Genomic DNA, 17,500 nt, shown 5'->3' with positions numbered 1-17,500 from the left:
TTCATTTGACTTGCCTTGAATTATTTAGGAAGAGAGAGAACTAGAAAAAAGAGAGAAATAGAATTGGTTCTTGAGCCCTCCTAAAATGCTCCCTGTGATTCCGTGTGGAGCCAAAGTGAAGGGTGATGGAACAGAGCCCCTGTGCTTTAGAAGGAAATCAATTCCAACCTGATCTCCACCCTGAGTCTCCCTAATTTCTGTTTTTAAAATGCAAACTAAGTTTAGGAAGTGTTGGGAGTTAGTATTTTGGGGGAGAAATGGCAGTTGCACAAACCGTTCCATTTCCCAGAGGCTCTGGGAAGGATTCATTTTGTAAGCGCTGTAACTGCCATCGGTTGGTGGTTCGGGGTTGGAGTGTGCACTTGCCCTCCTATAAAGCACTCGTTCATTTGCATTTCAGTGCCAGGAGTCTGGAGAAACTGGAGAAGAGCCCAAGAGACATTTTTCATCCTGAGATACAAAAGGTAGGAAGTGACTTTTTTTGGTTTGGTTCTTTTTCTTTATGATTTCCTGGAAATAGAAGTAATTAAGTATAGATCCTACTGGTTTGTTTCTTCCAGTAGCTAATAAGAATAATAATCTAATACTACTTAAACTGTCTCTTTATCCATTGAACTGGCCATTTTAAATCCAAACTTCTAAACACCAATAAAACCATCATCCTTGTAGAATCTTTAATAGGAGGGGGCTAAAGATGCTGTTTTTGTTGACAGGATTTATTGGTTCTTGAAGGGCAAGAGGTGAGTACAAGCCTAACTACTTCTTGCTCACAGACCCGTCCGGTGAATACGGCTTTGTATTTGGATGGGCTTTTGATGACTTCTAAATCAATTGCTCGTTACAGTAAAAAGAAGTCATGTTTTTTTGAACCTGACAGCAAAAATAACTTGAAGCACCAACTTAATAATAATTGATCACCCGTCTAAGTTAATGATTTTATGCTATACTATCAAAGTTTAAAGGTAAATTATTGTGTAGTAGGAGATGGTATAAAATGTATGTTCTAATGTGTAGGATGTATGCAAAGATTAGAGGAACCAAATTTTTATGTCTTCTGTTTGACTGTTCACCAAATAATATTTGGTTTTATTTTCCAGGGATCGGTGAATTTTAAATTTGGAGTCCTCTATGCTAAGGATGGTCAGCTTACAGGTGATGAAATGTTCAGTCATGGTGAGGTTTTCACCTTCTCCTTAATTGTTTTGCTCATCTGAAAAAAAAAAAAAAAGGCAAGTTAAAAAAAAAAAAGTTATGTTTATTATTTGTTACCCCGTTCTGTCCGTTTCCTCAGTATTTGCTGGAGCTCTGCTTACCCAAGCTTTGGGTAAAACAAGCTTTGGGTTCCTTCTGTCCCACTGGGTGTTGCCCAGTTTGGTTGCATCTGGTGAAATTCACCCTGAGCCCTTACAGAACCAGCTCAAACCAGGTGAGAGCCATTCGCAGCTCTCTCAGGACACCCGGAGGAGGATGGGTGACGTTTCTGAGCATCTGGCAAGTGCACTTCTATCAAAACTCGGCCTGTGCAATTTCTGGGGAAAACCCTTCTGTATCCTGAAGGGTTCCTCAAAGTCTGTTGAGGATCCAGTTAGCAGTTGCTCACCTGGATGGTTCCAGCTCCTCAAGCTAACACTTGTACTCTTGCCCTGTAGTTTAGATCTATTGTAGTTTTGTTATTTTGCAAGATTTGACGTCTTTGGACAGTAACGTGCATTTCACTCTTTGGAACCTCTCGGATCGTGCTTTGGTGCAGCACCACCTAATGGGACACTTGGCTGCTGTGCTGAAGGGCTTGGTTACTGGAATTGTAAATCCCGGAGAGTTTGTAAGTCTTCTGTCCCCAGGGAGGTGTCACGCTTTGTTCACCGTTGCTCTGTTTGTCGGGTGCTGCTTCTCGTCGGAGGTATTAACTTCAAACTGCCCTGTTCTTTTTTGAACTTTTTTTCCTGGTTCTCTCCGTAGGGCAGGGAAGGACTCTCGTATCCCGGTCGTCAGACTCAGCGCTGCCCGAGAAGATACAGAGACTGTAAAAATCATAAGAAGCAACTAGGACTGCAGAGGAAACAAACTGGAGAGAACAAAAGGTGACATTGTTCTCCTTAGCCTGGATTAGAAACATCCACTGCGCTTTGATGCCGGTGGCTGCCAGGGGCTCGTTAGGTCTCTTGAGGCAGGTGTAGGTGTTCACTTGTAGGTTCTATTTTTTGGCAAAGGACCACGAGAGAAGTTTATTTATAGATCCAAATAAACAATCATCTTATCTGAACATAACCTGTCATCCCCTTTCTGACATTAAGGACTCCTGTATAAATACTTGGGGGGGTTTTCTTTGTCATTTCTGAATGGTTCCATTTTGCCGGCTACTTGAACAAATCTGAGGGGGTTTAATTGCATACTGCTTCCTTGAAATTCTGTTGGTCTCTGCTTGGAACCCTTCTTGTACTGCTTAATGAAAGACTTCTGATGGTGTTTTCTTGCCTGTTTGTGGTTAAGGTCGTGCTCTGATGCATTTACGGAAGCCATGGCAGGAGAGAGTCAGCTGCTGGAGAAGAGGAGACAGTACTATCCCTGTGCAGCACGGAACTGTGCCACTGCTGTGTCATCAGCTGTGTCTGCACTGAAAGTAGCCACCTTCACTTGTAGGTAGCTCCTTGGTGCTTTAGGACACGCTGAGGGATTTATTCCTTTTGGGATCCACGATGAGAATTCTCAAGAGAGGTAGTAGTAATAAGGTCTGAGATTGGAAAAAAGCCTGTGTCCTTGGAATGTTGTTGTTGTCGTCCAAAGTTAATTTTTCCTTCTTTCTTAGCCAGTAGTCAGCTTTTTGCTTTATTTTTTGTGGTATCAGTATTTGATTGTTTAAAAAATTGCTTCAAAAGAACTGCAGTGGCTGGCCACCAGGACCTTGTTCAGATTTGCCTATTTGCTTGTAGCTAAAACCTTTCCATATTGTTTATCATTCTATTGAAGAAACTGCTGCCCAGTCAACTAAGAACTGAACATCTATCTCTCTAGGACATGGGGAGAGGATTTAGGTCATGTCTTTGTTTCCAGAAAAAAGTTCCAGTGTAGTTTCTAACTAGAGGAAAAGGGGGGGGGGGGGGGGGGGGGTGAAGACTCGGGGCTCTGATGCCCCTGGGGGCACCCCGAGGTGCCCAGGAGAGGGAGCCCCACTGCGGTGCAGGAGCAGGTATGTTATCACGTACTAGAGAGCAAATTAGAAATAGAAATATGAAAATTATAAGTATAAAAATATTTTTTAGATCGTTAAAGAAAGCGGTTTTTTTTACTTGTCAATAGGCAGGGTTTTGATGATAAAAATGATAAATACAAAGAATATGAAGGTAGAAATCTAAGTCTAGAAAGATATCATAAATACATACAGAGAAAGTTTAAAACTAGAAGAAAAAATCAGTTGCAGCAGTAGATACGATACATAATATAGATAATACTTTAAATACATGTCTAGAATTTTATAGATATTATAGATCATTATTAATAGATTGCATCAAAAGAAACGATAAATATAAATGTGAGTATAATTACACAAAGTATAAAAATATTTCGATACCGTTTAAAAGAAGGTGTTTTCGTGTATTTATTTGGTTAGAGATGGGGTTTTTGTTTGGATTAATAGACGTATTCTAGAAATATAAATCTAACTGTAGAGAGATCCAATCGATAGAGGAGGATATTTCTAAAACCACAACCGAACGCCGCCGCCTTCGGGGGAATCGCACGAGCTCGGCCGAAGCAAGGCGAGAGCGGCCGACCCTGACGGCCTCGAGCGAACCGAGGCGAGGCTTCCGAGGCTGCCTGAAGCGAAGCGAGCCGAGCTCAGGCGAAGCGAGCCTGCTGCTCTCGTGCGCGCTGCTTAGCGCCAGTGCGCTCCCAGCCTACTGAGCTCCTGCCCGAGCCCGCGCTCCCGGTCGTGTCCGCGCCGTGGCCGGGCCGCCCGCGGGACGCGGCAGCGGGAGAGCCCCGAGCCGGGCGAGCTGAACGGGAGGCGGCGGCGCTTGCCCGCCCGCCGTCGGGGAGCCGAGGCGAGGCGAGCGGAGCCGAGGCGCGCCGAAGGCACAGAGCGGCTGGGAGTTGGGCCGAAGCGAGGCGAGCTCGGCCGAAGAGGCGAATGCAGGCGCCAAGAGCCGACTGGAGCCGAGCGTCTCCGGAGCGAGCCGAGCTCCGCCGAGCGCCGCAGCATCCCGGGCAGGGCGAGGCGCCGGGCCGGGCTCGGGGTGCAGCCGGGGCTCTGGGAGGCTTCCCCGCCTGTCCCTCTCTCTAGCCCTCCTTCCTTCTCCCCGTCTTCGCCTTCTCTCGCTCCCTTTCCCCCATTCCCTCTCCCCCCGCAAAGCCGGCTCCTTCCTGTCCTGTCCCTAGCCCGCTACTCCCTTCTGTTCCCCCTGTCTCCTTCCTGTGCCCAGCCTCCGTGTACCCTCGTCCCGGGCTTTCCCTTCCCGTGCCGCTTTCCTGCACAGCCCGAGCTCCCTCGCCGCCCTTTGTCGTGCCCTGCTCTCGCTCCTCTCTTCCCGTGCCCCCTTTCCTTCTTTGCCCCGCAGCCGCGGGGCTCGGGCTGCCGGAGAATAAAGCCCCGAGGGCCGGAGCCCGGCGCCCCTGGGCCCTTGCGGGAGTCCCCGCGCGGGGCCGGAGGCTCTCGGCGGATCCCCCCGTGCCGCTCAAGCAGCGCCGGAGCTGCGGCTTTGCCGGCATCGCGCTGAGAGCGGCCCCCGCTCCGTGCCGGGCCGTCCCCGCCGTCTGTGCCGCTCCCTCTCTCGCTGCCCCTGGCCCGTGACAGCGAGGCTGGGCAGGAACCTCAAGCCTTCTGGGGGCTGCCCCCCCTTTCTTGTTGCAGCAGAATCCCTTGCTGGGGCTATGCACGTGTGGGAAGGGCTTGGGGGAAGCGCTGCGCTGCTGTCCGGGGCAGTCGGATTCGTTCGGAGCCTTCTTTGGGGGTCAGGGAAAGGCGGGGTGAAGACTCGGGGCTCTGATGCCGTTGGGGGCAGCCCAAGGTGCCCAGGAGAGGGAGCCCCACGGCGGTGCAGGAGCAGGTGGGGGGCGGGCGAGGGGCGGGGGTCACGCTGGGTGCCGTCCCCCAGAGGGACCCAAAGCTGCCACCAAATGCACAGGGAGGGGTGAGTGGGTGTAGGATGCTAAAACCTGGCAAGGCATTCGGTTTTCTAGGTATTGCTAAAGAATAGGAATTGGTCTCTAAACTCAGCTGGGGAGAAAGCCTCTCTATGCACTCATTTGTTTACAGGAATGTAGAAGGTTCCGACTGGAGATGGGTAGTAGTTCTGAAGATATTGCCGTGAGGTTTTGATCTAGGAACGGACCGAGCTGTGCCCTGGAACCCTCAGAACAGCTGCAGGGGCTGAAGGCGATAGAAAGGGCTCTCTGGCACCTTTTGCCTCCGTTCTCTGCCAGCGCCCAAAGCGTGTCGCAGTCCCGGAAGAGGCGCTTGTCATCCCGAGAGCCAAAAGGAAGACGTGTCAAATCCCAGCTCTGCCTTGTGTTTCGTGTGGGTTTTTTACTTCGTATTGATGTCATTCCAGAGAGCAAGGAAAGAAGAAATGGGACCGGCTCCCACTATTACTGTGTGAAGGCTTTCTTGAAAGGCTGCTGTATTTCTATTGTCTTTTTCCACTCCAAGCTTGACTTTTGCCCTCGTTTTTCGAGCTCTGCTGCATTGGGTGTCCCAAGGAGGGCGGGGTTCCTCAGCAGGGCTCTTAGGAGGCGGCGCTGATTCTGCTTTTTCTGAAGGCGTCTCAAAGCGTGCTACCAGAATGACAGTTTTGTGCACTGGAAAGCTTTCCCTCAGTGCCATCAGCGCACGTCCGTGTCTGAATTGTGGAAGCAGACGGACTAAGAACAGCCAGCACCCGGAGCAGATTTCTGTTGGCTCTGTGTCTGTGAGAAGCGGGCTGTGTGCTGGACGGGGAGAGGCGCTGTTGGAGAGTGGCATCAGCGCCAGGTGTGAGCTGTGAGGATGATGGGGGGCTCGGAGCAGCCCCAGGTGTGAGCTGTGAGGATGATGAGGGGCCGGCTCCTGCCGGGCGGGGGGGTGCGAGGCTGTTTTAGGGGGAGGCTTCGCTTCAGCTGCCTTTTGCATGGAGCTGCTGAGTAGAGGGGTTCATGGGGGGCTCCCGGGGCTGTCTCATGGAAGGACTGCGAGAGCTTCTCGCAGCGTCTGGGCGAACACCTGGATACGCGCTTGGATCCGCGGAGCATCGCTTCAAGGAGGTGCCGAGGGACGAATCTTTGTGCCGGGAAGCAGCAGCCGAACGGGTGAGCGCGTGTGGATTTGGAGCGGGGACTTTGGTCCTTTCCCTTTTCAATTGGATCTTGGCAGTCCCCCCTCCCCGGTTCCCCAGGAACAAAAAGGGAGCTTGTGAAGACAAAAGAAATGAAGGAGAGGCAAGCAGCTACTCTCCTAATATTGTCTGTGTTGGAACTGGGGGGGATCCGCTTTCGCTTGCGGTTCCAAGGATGTCGGTTGAAGGAAAAGCTGCCTTTTCCCGGCTGTTAGGGGTATCCCAGGGGTGCCAGGGAATCCCTGCGTTCCATTTGAACGGGAATGGGCAAAGTATTGTTGTCATCGGATGGCTTTGATTTGAAGGTAGCCAGCCCATTTTCGTCATCCTAAGGTTTAAATGGAGGGGACAGCGCTGGTGTCCCTCCTTTGCAAGGGTTTGAATGGAGGTCAAAATCCCCCTTTGCACATGGCTTGAAGGATTTCATTGGAGGAAAGCCCCTTCTTTTCTGCTCTCCTAGGGGATGAACTTGAAGGGGAGAAGCCATTTCTTTGCCCTTGTTGAAGCGAGGTGAGCGCCGCCCGCGGCGTCAGTTTCGGGGTTGAGTTGCGGGAAGCCGCAGCTCTGGCGGCGTTTGCAGGGCTGCAGTCGGGCTGTGCCGCTGCATTTGCGGGCGCTTCTTGTGGCCGCGGCCCGGGCCGGAGCGTTGCCGCTCGGGAGCGCTGCCGGCCCGGGCCGGGCGGGTGCCGAGGCGCGGGGGGAATTTGGCGCGGCAGCGGCGGAGCCGCTTTGCCGGTGCGAGGCGCCGTGCGGAGCCGAGGGCAGCTGGCGCCGGGCCGGCCAAGGGCGGCAGAGGCGGCGCGGGCGCTGCTGCGCCGGCCCGGCCGGTGCCGGCCGCTCTGTCCGCTCCGGGCGCGGGGCTCGGGCGCCGCCGGGGCCCCCCGGGCAGGGGGAGCGGGCGGGGGCGGGGGGGTCTCCGGGGCGGCGCCGCCCCTGCGCGCCGGAGCAGCCGCCGGAGGAGCCGCTTTGCCGCCGGGAGCCGCGCTCCGTCCGGGGCCGGCAGCGCGGGGTTGGGCTGCCGCAAGTTCTGGGGTGTCGCGGTTCGGAGGTGGCTTTGTAGGGATCGATCGCACGGGTTTGTTCTGGTCGCAGCGGGTGTGCGCTAAGGGCTATGGCGTTCTTCCTGACCGGTACGGTTCTCGGTTCGGGTGGTGACGATAAAGGTTTGGTTTGAATCGAGTTCTGTAGTCGGATATTTTTTTTTGCCGGGCTATTCTGCTTTTAAAGGCGTGCAATGGTTTCTACGGGTCGTTGCGTGAAGCAGCGGCTCGGATTTTAACTCTGTCGCCGTGGCTTTTATTAGCGTGGGCGTGTAGCGTTTGTTTCGGTGGGTTCGAGGTGGCGTCGTGTCGTTAATAGCAGCGGGGTTTTTAAAATCTCTCTAATTGCGTTTGTGTTTCTCGTCTTCCAGGGCTTTTATTTCTTTGGTTTGCTTGATTGTAGTGTACGTTTTATTGTGACGGATCCTTTGGGAGATCTTGTCAATGGTTACGTTTCTCTTTCGGCTTTGTGTTTATTTCTGGGTGGTATTTTTATTTTGATCGAATGAGGCTCTATGCGTTTATTCTTCAGTTGGGAATAATTGTTTTGAGGTAAATTAAAGTTGCTTTGGTTTGGGGGACTTTTGTTTTACAAATGTATTTTCTTTTGGTTTTTTTTTTTTTTTTTTTTTCTTTTTTTTCTTTTCGTTTCTTGTTGTCCTTTGACGTATTTGGTGGTTATTGATCAGTTTTATTTTTGGGAACGTGGGTATTTATATGGTGGGTCTTTTTAAGTAGGGTTTTTTTTGTTTTTTTTTTTTGGGCAGTTATTTTCTTATTTTTTAGTGGTTGAGATTTTTTGTTTTTTTTCTATTTCGTTCATTAGTTCGCTTTCTAAAGTTTCTAAAGTTCTTTTGACAGAGTATTGCTTATTCTTTGAGTTAGTGTAGATGTAGAACTTCGGTTAGTTTTTAAAATAACGTTCAGGGTCAGTGGCACTGATTGGAGTTGAGCGAGTTGGTTTGGGTTTTTTTAGAGGTTTTTGTGATTTGCTGCGTGTGTTTCTCCAGGGTTTTCTTTTCGTTTGGTTCCGTTTTTCTGATGTGATGAGAACTGTTAGTGAAAAGAGTGTTGTGTGTTTTTTTCGCTGGCAGTCGTTTGGCTGGTGGAGGTATCTTGATGGTTTTGGAAGACATTGGTGGGAATTCGATGCTGTTTGTTTTGTCATTGCATTTAGGAATTGGATTTTAAATGTAAAATTCTAAGGATAGCTATCTTTAAACAAAACGAGTAGATGTGTAGAAATGGGAATCAACTTTTTTTTTGATCTATTCGATCTCTATTTAAAATTTAACAGGTAACTTAAGTCATGATCTATTCCAATAAGATATTGTATTTTTCAAAGAGCATTGCGTATGTTGATAGATATATCAATAGAGATGCTAAATATAAACACAGCTCAAAGGAAATTTTAAATCTAGAAATGTGTTGCGAATCTATGCAGATATATATATATAGATCAAATTATTAAAGGATTGTAAATGTAAAGTGACATAAATCCATACAACACGTAATACAAGCGATACCGTATATATCTTATGATGGTATATTATAGGAAACAGCTATAAATCTAGTACATCGCTATGATATAATATGTAAAACATTATAGATATGGTAACTGTAAATACAACAACATTATTAAAAGTAGTTTAAAAGAAAGGATGGTTTTGTTTTTTACTTGGCAAAAGCAGGGGTTTTATTATAAAAACTACAAATACAAATGATAGAAAGGTAGAAATCTACTTGTAAAAAGATCTCATGAATACATCAAGATGGATATAAAAATTGAAAATATTAGAAAAAAGAAGTTGTAGCAGTAGATTTGGTACATGATAAAAATAATGATTTATCTCTATGATGTGAATAATAGATATGTGCTATGTAATGATGAATGGAATGCATCAGTATAAACGGTGACTATAAAAGTGAATCTAATTATGCAAGCTCTAAATATAAAACTATTTCAATAGAGTTGAAAAGAAGGGTTTTTTGGTATTTGTTTGGTTAGAGATGGGATTTTTTTTGGAAGAATAAAAGTATGATAGAAATCTAAATGGAAGTCTAGACATATACAATCAATATATAATGACATTGCTAGAACCACAAAGTATGAATAAATACAGATAATAGGAATAGGCATAATAGATGGTATAAAGGACGTAACACATCACTGTCCGGTCTAAATATGCGTGTGAATAGAACTAGAAAAACTAGAACTATCAAATTTATTTCAAGAAGGCATGAAAGAAAGGGGGCTTATTTGGTTCTTGTTTGGTAAGAGGCAGGTTTATGGCATTTATTTTTCGAGGAGTTTTTGGGGGGGATGGCCCCTGTTCTTTTTTGCCGCCTTGGCCGCCCGCAGGCCCAAGGCGCGCGGCGCCCCCGGCTGGGGTGGGCGGCAGTGCTGCCGCCTTGTGGGCAGAGCGCGGTACTGCAGCCCGGCGCCGCCGCCAGGCAGCCCTCTTGGGCGTGGCGCGTGGCGGAGTTTGTTTGACCTTCTGAAAATGGCGGCGAAAAGGGCGGGAAATGGGAGGCCCGCGGTGTGTCTATGCGGACTGCCTGCACGGAACACCGACGCCGGCGCAGCCCCGGCGGGATTTTTGTGGCGTTTTAGGTGTACCCGACACGGGCTGTGGGGTCAGCGGCGCCGCGGGCGGGCGTATTTTGGCGTGTTTCTGACCGGCATGTGAGTAACCGCCTCTCTCGCCCGAGGGAAGTCCTCTCTTGGCCGCCATGTTGGGAGTGGCGCGTCACCACTGTCGCGGGAGTTTGTTTGACCTTCTGAAAATGGCGGCCAAAAGGGCGGGCAACCGGAGGGCCCCGGTGTGTCTATGCGGACTGCCTGCACGGAACACCGACGCCGGCGCGGCCCCGGCGGGATTTTCTCTTGCGTTTCAGGTGTACCCGACACGGGCTGTGTGGTCAGCGGCGCCGCGGGCGGGCGTATTTTGGCGTGTTTCTGACCGGCATGTGAGTAACCGCCTCTCTCGCCAGAGGGGTCCTCTCTTGGCCGCCATGTTGGGAGTGGCGCGTCACCAATGTCGCGGGAGTTTGTTTGACCTTCTGAAAATGGCGGCCAAAAGGGCGGGAAAGCGGAGGACCCTGGTGTGTCTATGCGGACTGCCTGCACGGAACACCGACGCCGGCGCAGCCCCGGCGGGATTTTCTCTTGCGTTTTAGGTGTACCCGACACGGGCTGTGTGGTCAGCGGCGCCGCGGGCGGGCGTATTTTGGCGTGTTTCTGACCGGCATGTGAGTAACCGCATCTCTCGCCCGATGCGGGGGGGGGGGGGGGGGGGGGGGGGTCCTCTCTTGGCCGCCATGTTGGGTGTGGCGCGTCACCAATGTCGCGGGAGTTTGTTTGACCTTCTGAAAATGGCGGCCAAAAGGGCGGGGATATCGCGGACCCGGGAGTCTGCCGCCCTGTGGCCAGAGCGCGGTACTGCAGCCCCCCGAGCCAGCGCCCTGCCCCTCGCCGCTGGCTGCCGGGGGCGGGGCAAGGGCGCGGCTGCCGAGCGAGGCGGGAGCGAGGGGCAGGCGGGAGCGAGGGGCAGGCGGGAGCGAGGGGCGGGCGGGGCGGGAGCGAGGGGCGGGCGGGGCGGGAGCGAGCGGCGGGCGGGGCGGGCTCGGTAAATGGCCGGGAGGGGTGAAAGACGTTCAGGAGTGCAAAAGGGACACGATGGCTGAGAAGAATGGCCGGTGGGGGGGGGGGCGGCCCGGCGGGGCCGCTTTCGGCGGGCGGCGGAGGCGCGGGTCGCAGCGCTCCTCGGGCCGGGGGCAGCGAGCGGGGGCGGGCGAACGCCGTCGGAACGGGAACGGGGCTGCACCCCCCCCCCGAGCCCGCGCACGCGCCTCTCCAGGCGGCGGAAGCGACGGCGGGCCGGAAAATCCCGGCGGGGCGGCGGCGCTGCCCGCCCTTTCTGCCGCCAGCTTTGCAAGGTAAGACCGCCCGCCACGTCCCCCCCCGCCCCGTCCCGCCGCCCTCCGGTGTCTGTAAACAGACGGACTCCCTCTGGCTTCCCACTTCTCCGTGCTGGAGAGTGGGAGAAAGGTCCGTGCTGCTTGCCGTGTCCTCGGTGGGCAGAGAGCTCTGACCTTGCCTTGCATGGGCTGCTGAGGATTGGATCCTTGGGGATGTGCTTGGATGCATTTAGTGACCTTTACAGATTTCTTTCCCCGCTTTTTTCAGTTCCCAGAATCATGGAAGAATTCAGGTTGCAAGGGGCTCTAAAGATCACCTCATTCCAAGGCTGCTGCCGCCGTGGGCAGGGACGTGCTTCCATAGAGCAGCTTGCTCAGAGCCTCATCGCAGAGCACCGACGGGCATTGAACACTTGCAGCGATGGGGCAGCCCCAGGACCTCAGAGCAACCTGTGCCCTGTGCCAGCCAGGTGCCAGAGGAGGAAGGAAGCCCTTCCCACCTGGAGCAGAGGCTGCGTAGCCTTGTGTCACCGAGCGTGTGAGACAGAAAGGCCCTTCCTTTCTGGAGGGGTAACAACACTCAAAGCTCTTTCTCGGGACAAGCCGAGCAATGGAAGGCCAAAGGAGCCTTCAGTTCTTCCAGCAGCTTTGGGAACAACTTGAAGGAGGAGCAGAGCTGGCCTGGTGCCTGCCGGCTCTGCAGGCAGTGGGCATGGCGAAGCTGCAGCTGCATCTGTCTTCTTGGCTGAGGCTTTATAAATGAGGCGCTTTTCTGTAGTTCCTTTTCAGGCATGACGTGCAAGTTGCCCCTAGAAGTCCAAAGGCAGCTGTTTTCTTAGCAGAAGGAAGTCAGGAGGAGGCAAAGCCAGCAGCTAAGTCTGGATAAAAAACTTGGCTAACCTCTTTTTCCCCCCTCCTCCAAACAGGCAAGTGTGAAGCACTCAGCAGAGATCTGCCCGGGAGGAAAAGCAGAGCCAATCTCTGAGAAGAAGGGACGTGCGAGCTCTGGCGAGGACGGCTGCTCCCCCTGGCCTTGGTGTGGGACCTCCTGAGCTGCCATTCCTGTGGTGGGAGTGTTCCTCCTCTCCTCCGGCCAAGCCAGAGACCGCCTAGGGAAGGAGCAGGTAAGGTTGAAGTACCGAGGTCTCCCAGGTAAGAAGTGACACGGCCAAAGGAAATGGCCTCAACTTGCAGCAGGGAAGGCTTAGATTGGATTGGAGGGAAAATTTTTTCACTGAAAGGGTGCTCAGGCATAGGAGCCCAGGGAAGTCCCCATGCCTGGAGACATGTCAAGGATGTCAAGATGTGGTGTTTAGGGACCTGATTTGGGGGGGCAGCAGCTGGGCTCGATGTCCTTAGAAGGCTTTTCCAACCGCAAGGATGCTACGGATCCTATGGTTCTGGAAAGCCTTGACCCCTCTGGCTCTAGCACAGCACCTGGATGCTGACAAAATGAGGCTGGTCCTAGAGCCTGGAGGTCCCTGTGCCACAGGGAGAGGACAAGCCGGTGTCACCTGCAGGGAGGGTCTCGTCCCCAGAGAGCCGTCAGTGACTCCGTCCCTGCCCGGGGCTCTGGGTGCGCCCTCGGGGGGCGGGGGACGACACCTGCCCTCGGGTGTCCCTCTGGGCACCTGGGAAGGGAACCAGGTCCATCCGTGCGGCAGCTGCAGGGCTTGCAGGCTTTGGGGCTTTGCAGCTGTGTGCCTTGTCACAAGGTGGCAGGGACGTGACACTGCCTGGCAACGCTGCTGGCCTCGGATCCTTGCTGCTCTCATCCTTATCCCATATGGATTTAGCAGCAATCTTCTGTCTTTGCTTTCAAACTGTCCTTGGGAGAGTTCCAAGAGAGGGTCATTAGTTATTTCAAAGCCTACATCTTTTACCTCTTGGCACTGAAGAGAAAAGACACAAACCTGCTTTGCATCCTTCTGCCTGGAAGTCATTGTGACACGGGGAAGGGAGGAAGGGGCTGGCCGGGGTCAGCCTCTGCTGAGCCTCAGCTCTTGCTGCTCCTGCTCACAGGGTAAAGCCAAAAGCTGTCGTGATCAAAAACGCAGGCCGCCCTTCTGACCTGAGTCACAGGGGCCGTTTCTTCTGAATGAATCAAGGTGGGAAATCATTCTTGGAGCTTCAGAAGAAAAAAAACCCCAGAACCGTAGGTACGTTTGTAAGAGTGGGTATGTACGTACATTTCCTTCGATGAAGAAGAAAATCTTAGAAATATCATGTCACGTCTGGCTTCCTAGAGAAGATCCTGAACTCTGGGCTTCTGAAAGCAAATGGCTGTGCATTTATAGGAGCGTTTCCCTTCTTTTTATGTGCCTCCCCCAGTCATCTTCTACCCTTGCCCACGGCAAGGAGAGCGCGGTGATTTGGCTGCTCCGCTCTGCCGAGGTTGTTGCAGGCTGTGTAGCAGGGAGCGAGGCCTTTTGTGGCTGCTCATCAGACGTTTTCCTACAGCCTTCTCCCTGCAATGGTAAAATGAGACTTGTGTTAGCGAGCAGTCAAGTAGAGCAGGTAACATTAGAAAAGAATTGTTTCTGAGCTGCTGTTCACTAGCACGTGTTTCCCCTTTCCGGCAGAGCGCGCATCATTGCGGGCTTGGGATCGATTGAAATGCGCTAAGGAAACCAGCTCTGGGGAGGGAGGGAGGGAGGGAGGGAAATGCTCTCCTAACATGTGCCAATTCTTCTGTCAAACCCATCAGGGCAGGACAGCGTTCAGACTGAAAGTGTAAGAAGATGTGGAGGGAGACAGAGAATCTGACAGGAGCACCGGACTCACAAGTGCACGAATTTTGCTTTTGGCTTGGATTCAAACGCAGAAGTTGTAAGGAATTTGGGAAGGAGAAGGGACATTTCAGAAGGAGAAGAAGAAAAAGAAGTTGTTGTTGTTGTTACAGCCCTGGCAAAATCTTTGGTTCTAGCTAATAAAGGAAGCTAGTTGAAATTAAAAAAAAGAAAAAAACGTGGGTTTTTTTTTTTCCTTCGCTGTTGTATTCGTTGGTGGTTCGTTATATGGTGTGTTGTTTTATTTCTTGGTCTTATTACCTCTGTGTAAATAGTTTTTTTGAGTGAAGCTAACTTTCTGGAGGGGTTGGTTTGTATTTGAGGTAGGATAAATTTCAAGAGGTTTCTTTCCTAGACTTCTGATAGGTATTCCTGGGATTTTGGTTTTGTTTACTGTGTGTATCAACAGAGAGATTTGGTAGGGCCAGCTGGGCTGCTGGAGTTTTGGGTGTTAATTTATGAGATGGCTTTTGTTCAATGCAGTTTTGAATTGGTGAAAGGGTTTTTAATGTAGTGGTTTTAAGGCGGTCTTTAAGAATTGTTTGTATCGTTTCACGTTGTTTGTAGTTGGTGTACGATCAGGGATATGGTGGAACTTCTTGAACGTTCTGGTTTTAGCGTTCCTAAGTTCCGATTTCTTTCTGCTTTGCTGTTTTGTTTCTGGTTTTCTTTTGGGGGACAGGGGCGTTTGTTGACGGTGGGTTTCTAGAGGCAATGTGTCTTTCAATTTGGGTAGTGATATTTTTTAGTATTTTAATAGTTTCGATTTTTTTTATTTTCATGCTTTTAATGAGTTGTTTTAAAATTTGGAAGATAACCTTTCTAGATGATTGGTTATTATTTGTGAGTTAGCCTCAAGGTAGAGCTTTGGGGGCTTTTTTTAGTAATGTTTAGGGTCAGTTGTAGGGTTTTGAGTTTAGTGAGTTGGTTGGATTTAATTTTTCACGGGTGTTTGTTTTGACTAGCAGTTCTGTCATTTTCCATGTGTATCTGAGTTTTTTGGGGTTTTGAGCCATTGGTTGAGGAGGAAGTTTATGATGAGAATGTACGGAGCTTTTGGGCTAGTTATAGTGGGATTTCAAATGTCTTGACAGTTGGGTTGATTTGAGTTTTTCTTAGGGTTAAATGTTGTGGGGTCTTTGTTCTGTTAGTCCTAGAAATAGGTTTGGTTTGGATACGCTGCGATGGGATGAGCGTGGGCTGCGTACCGGTGCTGCCGAAGGTGCGGTATTTGTGTGGTTCTGATGCGTTGGGTTAATGAATTGATACGGTCTAATATATAGATTAATTAAAGTAGAAATAAATATCAATATAAAACCAAATATAAAATGATAGTGGTAAACATAAATATAGAAAACAAATAGATAAACACATAAAACTATACTATATAGTATATTATTGTAACAGATGCTAATCTATAGAAACGATAGCCTATTATATATGTATACAAAGATAGCTAAAGATCGGTTGTAAATATAAAAATATTTAGATAGAGTTAAAAGGAATTGGGGATTCTTTGGGATTTTTTTATTAGGTTATAGGCTGGGGGTTTTTTTCTAGATAGAAATAATATAAAAATAAAAATCCAGATCTCCAAATATATAACGCGTATACCGATCTCTCTAAATATTTAATATAAAGAAATAGAAGTAAAAGAATATCTAGGATATAAAAATACTATATATCTATTATTCTATTAAAAGGTATTCTCTCTAGTATGTATAATACCTACAAATGTAATAAATAAAAATTATAAAAGTAAATGTGAAGAGAATGATGAAAAATGAGATGATTTTTAGAGTTTTAAATATGGTTTAGATAAAGGGGTGTCTTTGGTTTTTGTTTGGTTAGAGGCAGGGGTTTTATTTGAAAGAATAGAAGTATTATAGAAATGTGAATCTTAAGATAGAAATCTATCATAAGTCTAGAAAGAGAAATGACGAAACTATGGATAGAAATTGAAATCTAAATCTATGTCAGTAATATGAAGAGTTGTAGTATAGAATAGAAATGACCTTATGTGGCAGTATAAATGAGAAATGGGAATAGAAATAGAAGAAGATGTAAATATAGTTGGAAAGAAAGGGAATTTTTTGGCTTTTGTTTGAGTAGAGGCAGGGGTTTTATTTGAAATAATACAAGTGTTCCAGAAGTGAAAATCTGAAGGCAGAAATAGATAATCAATGAATCAAAATACGTATAAAAATATAGAAATAAGTCCTCGGAATAGATGGAATATAGAATATCAATTGATTTATAAATTGACATTGATAAAGAGAAATGGATCAGTAAGCAATACACATTATAAATAGAAATGTGACTATCAATAGGAAAACCTAGGGGTAAAATCTATTCAAATATTGTCTAAAAGAAAGGGTTGGGGTTTTTTGGGCTCTTCTTGGGTTAGAGGCAGGGTTTTTATTTGAAATAATATGAATATAGATATTACTCTTACCTGTTTCTAAATATTGAGATAGATAATCAAGATATAAATATAAAACCTAAGGAAATAGAAATAATAGGAAGGGATGTAATATAGAATACAAATAAGAGTATACATTGATATACAGTTTAAATGTCAATGTGAACATGAACCTGAAAGATACAATTTTAAAAAAGATTGAAATAGAGTTGAAAAGAAAGGGGTTCTTTTTGGCTTGAATTTGGGTAGAGGCAGGGGTTTTATTTTAAATAATGGAAGAGTTACAGAAGTAAAAATCCTAACACAGAAATATCGATTAAATATAGAAAGATATGAATAAAAAGATGTCAATAAATAGAAGAAATAGGAACAGATGTAAAATAGAATATAAACTTATAAAAAATCGGAAATTATAAATGTAAAAATAAACATTACACATCAATATACATTTGAACTATAAATGTGGATATAAAGATGAAAAAAAAAAAATTTTTTTACAAATTTAAATGCAGTCGAAATTAAAGGGGGTTCTTTTTGGCTTTTATCCGGGTAGGGGCAGGGGAATTATTTTAAATAATGTAAACGTTACAGAAGCAAAAATCCTAACAAATATATACTTACCATGTAAAAATATGTATAAAAATAGAGAAATAAATTTAAGTACTAGGGAGAGATGTAATATAGAATAGAAATTTATTTATAAATAGAAATGTATAAATATACATCAATACGCATTATAAATAGAAAGGTGAATATTAATATGAAAAACTATTTTAAAAAATATTTACATATTTTTTAAAAGAAATTGTTGGGTTTGGGTTTGGTTTGGTGGTTTTGTTTTTTTTTTTTTTTTCTATCCTATTAGGTTAGAGGCAGGAGGATTTTTTTCTTCTTCCTGGTTGTTTTGGGGCATTTATTTCAGAGCAGCTTCTGGGGGGGATCGCCCCTGTTCCTTTTTGCCGCCTTGGCCGCCCGCAGGCCCAAGGCGCGCGGCGCCCCCGGCTGGGGTGGGCGGCAGTGCTG

General features: G+C 48.2%; 2 long non-coding RNA genes across 4 annotated transcripts in view; both read left to right on the top strand.

The window, feature by feature from the left end:
* The window catches only part of LOC139594172 (uncharacterized), a 4,353-nt gene extending 1,448 nt beyond the window's left edge, over positions 1-2,905 (top strand). For all 3 annotated transcript variants that reach the window (XR_011680533.1, XR_011680535.1, XR_011680542.1), the window contains 2 exons: positions 401-464; positions 714-2,905. This is a non-coding gene — a long non-coding RNA (uncharacterized lncRNA). The remainder of the gene's footprint in view (positions 1-400; positions 465-713) is intronic.
* A 3,188-nt stretch (positions 2,906-6,093) lies between these two features.
* LOC139594021 (uncharacterized) overlaps positions 6,094-17,500 on the top strand; it is a 19,312-nt gene continuing 7,905 nt past the window's right edge. Inside the window, exons 1-2 of the long non-coding RNA XR_011680508.1 lie at positions 6,094-6,279; positions 12,193-12,390. This is a non-coding gene — a long non-coding RNA (uncharacterized lncRNA). The remainder of the gene's footprint in view (positions 6,280-12,192; positions 12,391-17,500) is intronic.

The sequence above is a fragment of the Agelaius tricolor genome, unplaced genomic scaffold (genome assembly GCF_023055355.1).
Source record: "Agelaius tricolor isolate 1412-34295 unplaced genomic scaffold, bAgeTri1.0.p SCAF_1, whole genome shotgun sequence".
NCBI classification, from domain to species: Eukaryota; Metazoa; Chordata; class Aves; order Passeriformes; family Icteridae; genus Agelaius; species Agelaius tricolor.
Note: the sequence above shows the minus strand (reverse complement) of the source record. Positions and strands in the feature narration are given on the sequence as shown.